Raw genomic sequence first — 3,613 nt, 5'->3', positions numbered from 1 at the left:
ATGACTCGGAGGTGGAAGCTTTTGCCTTCCCTTTCCTCTTTCTAGAGGTTTCTCCGGCCTTGGATGCCATAAATGGTTATGGAAAACGAAAAAGCAACGCTTTTACCACACCAAACTTAAAATGTTTGCTCGTCCTCGAGCAAAAGAAGAAAGAAGAGAGTAGAAGAAGAAGAAATGAGGGAGAAAGGGATGGCTATGTATTCGGCCAAAGAGGGGGAGAAGTGGTGTTTAGGTTGTGTGAAAATGAAGAAATGAAGAAGGGTATTTATAGGAGAGAGGGGAGATGGAGTTCGGCCATTATGGGTGGGTTTGGGAAGGAAAGTGGTTTGAATTTGAATGGAAGGTTAGGTGGGGTTTTATGAAGGATGGATGTGAGTGGTGAAGAGAAAGATGGGATTTGATAGGTGAAGGGTTTTTTTGGGGAAGAGGTATTGAGGTGATTGGTGAATGGGGGAAGAAGAGAGAGGGTGGTGGTGGGGTAGGTGGGGGTCCTGTGGGGTCCACAGATCCTGTGGTGTCAAGGAAAAGTCATCCCTGCACCAAATGTTGCTCAAAATCACGTTTTGAGCCATTTCTGGCGTTAAACGCCGGGCTGGTGCCCATTCCTGGCGTTTAACGCCAGGTTCTTGCCCTTTTCTGGCGTTTAACGCCAGTCTGGTGCCCCTTTCTGGCGTTAAACGCCCAGAATGGTGCCAGACTGGGCGTTAAACGCCCAACTGCTAGGCTTACTGGCGTTTGAACGCCAGCAACATCTTCCTCCAGGGTGTGCTGTTTTTCTTCCTGTTTTTCATTTTGTTTTTGCTTTTTTCATTGATTTTGTGACTTCTTATGATCTTCAACCTACAAAAAAGATAAAATAACAAAAGGAAATAGATAATTATAACACATTGGGTTGCCTCCCAACAAGCGCTTCTTTAATGTCATTAGCTTGACAGAGGACTCTCATGGAGCCTCACAGATACTCAGAGCCATGTTGGAACCTCCCAACACCAAACTTAGAGTTTGAATGTGGGGGTTCAACACCAAACTTAGAATTTGGTTGTGGCCTCCCAACACCAAACTTAGAGTTTGACTGTGGGGGCTCTGTTTGTCTTTGATTTGAGAGAAGCTCTTCATGCTCCTTCTCCATGATGATAGAGGCATATCCTTGAGCCTTAAACACAAAGGATTCTTCATTCACTTGAATGATTAACTCACCTCTATCAACATCAATCACAGCCTTTGCTGTGGCTAGGAAGGGTCTGCCAAGGATGATGGATTCATCCATGCACTTCCCAGTCTCTAGGACTATGAAATCAGTAGGGATGTAATGGTCCTCAACTTTTACCAAAACATCCTCTACAAGTCCATAGGCTTGTTTTCTTGAGTTGTCTGCCATCTCTAGTGAGATTTTTGCAGCTTGCACCTCAAAGATCCCTAGCTTCTCCATTACAGAGAGGGGCATGAGGTTCACACTTGACCCTAAGTCACACAGAGCCTTCTTGAAGATCATGGTGCCTATTGTACAAGGTATTGAAAACTTCCCAGGATCCTGCCTCTTTTGAGGCAGTCTCTGCCTAGACAAGTCATCCAGTTCTTTGGTGAGCAAGGGAGGTTCATCTTCCCAAGTCTCATTTCCAAATAACTTGTCATTTAGCTTCATGATTGCTCCAAGGTACTTAGCAACTTGCTCTTCAGTGACATACTCATCCTCTTCAGAGGAAGAGTATTCATCAGAGCTCATGAATGGCAGAAGTAAGTCCAATGGAATCTCTATGGTCTCATTTTGAGCCTCAGCTTCCCATGGTTCCTCATTGGGGAACTCAGAGGAGGTTGGTGCATGCCCATTGAAGTCTTCCTCAGTGGCGTCCACCTCCTCTCTTTCCTCTCCATATTCGGCCATGTTTATGGCTTTGCACTCTCCTTTTGGATTTTCTTCTGTGTTGCTTGGGAGAGTACTAGGAGGGAGTTCAGTAACTTTCTTGCTCAGCTGTCCCACTTGTGCCTCCAAATTCCTAATGGAGGACCTTGTTTCATTCATGAAACTTTGAGTGGTTTTGATTAGATCAGAGACCATGGTTGCTAAGTCAGAGGTATTCTGCTTAGAACTCTCTGTCTGTTGCTGAGAAGATGATGGAAAAGGCTTGCCATTGCTAAACCTGTTTCTTCCACCATTATTGTTGTTGAAACCTTGTTGAGGTCTCTCTTGATTCTTCCATGAGAAATTTGGGTGATTTCTCCATGAAGAATTGTAGGTGTTTCCATAGGGCTCTCCTAGGTAATTCACCTCTTCCATTGAAGGGTTCTCAGGATCATAGGCTTCTTCCTTAGATGAAGCATCCTTAGTACTGCCAGGTGCATTTTGCATTCCAGACAGACTTTGAGAAATCAAATTGACTTGCTGAGTCAATATCTTATTCTGAGCCAGTATGGCATTCAGAGTATCAATCTCAAGAACTCCTTTCTTCTGACTAGTCCCATTGTTCACAGGATTCCTTTCAGAAGTGTACATGAATTGGTTATTTGCAACCATTTCAATGAGCTCTTGAGCCTCTGTAGGCGTCTTCTTCAGATGAAGAGATCCTCCAGCAGAGCTATCCAAAGACATCTTGGATAGTTCAGAGAGACCATCATAGAAATACCTATGATGCTCCATTCAGAAAGCATGTCTGAGGGACATTTTCTGATTAATTGTTTGTATCTTTCCCAAGCTTCATAGAGGGATTCTCCATCCTTCTGTCTGAAGGTTTGGACTTCCACTCTAAGCTTACTCCATTTTTGAGGTGGAAAGAACTTTGCCAAGAAGGCATTGACTAGCTTTTCCCAAGAGTCCAGGCTATCCTTAGGTTGTGAGTCCAACCATATTCTAGCTCTGTCTCTTACAGCAAAAGGGAATAGCATCAGTCTGTAGACCTCAGGGTCAACCCCATTAGTCTTGACTGTGTCACAGATTTGCAAGAACTCAGCTAAAAACTGATGAGGATCTTCCATTGGAAGTCCATGGAACTTGCAATTCTGTTGCATTAGAGAAACTAATTGAGGCTTAAGCTCAAAGTTGTTTGCTCCAATGGCAGGGATAGAGATGCTTCTCCCATAGAAGTCGGGAGTAGGTGCAGTAAAGTCACCCAGCACCTTCCTTGCATTGTTGGCATTGTTGTTGTTTTCGGCTGCCATGTGTTCTTCTTCTTTGAAGAATTCGGTCAAGTCCTCAACAGAGAGTTGTGCCTTGGCTTCTCTTAGCTTTCGCTTCAATGTTCTCTCAGGTTCAGGGTCAGCTTCAACAAGAATGCCTTTGTCTCTGCTCCTGCTCATATGAAAGAGAAGAGAAAAAGAAAATGTGGAATCCTCTATGTCACAGTATAGAGATTCCTTGAGGTGTCAGAGGAAAAGAAAAATAGAAGAAAAGAAGGTAGAAGAATTCGAACTTGATTAGATAGAGTTCGAATTGTGCATTAAGAAGGAGTAGTATTCCATAAATAGAAGGATGTGGGAAGGAGGGAAGAGGATTTTCGAAAATTAATTAAAAAGATGTTAAAAACATTTTAAAAATTGATTGATAATTTTCGAAAATTGAAAGTGGAAAAGAAATCAAGTGATTTTTGAAAAAGATTTTGAAGTTAGAAATTAAGAAGAT

At 42.9% G+C, this 3,613-nt stretch overlaps 1 non-coding gene across 1 annotated transcript; it reads left to right on the top strand.

Moving 5' to 3' along the window:
- Positions 1 to 2,640: 2,640 nt before the first annotated feature.
- Positions 2,641 to 2,748, top strand: LOC130977567 (small nucleolar RNA R71). The gene has a single exon (XR_009085254.1). It is a non-coding gene; the product is annotated as a small nucleolar RNA R71 (small nucleolar RNA).
- Positions 2,749 to 3,613: the final 865 nt, after the last annotated feature.

This window comes from Arachis stenosperma, chromosome 4 (genome assembly GCF_014773155.1).
Source record: "Arachis stenosperma cultivar V10309 chromosome 4, arast.V10309.gnm1.PFL2, whole genome shotgun sequence".
Lineage (NCBI taxonomy): Eukaryota > Viridiplantae > Streptophyta > Magnoliopsida > Fabales > Fabaceae > Arachis > Arachis stenosperma.
Note: the sequence above shows the minus strand (reverse complement) of the source record. Positions and strands in the feature narration are given on the sequence as shown.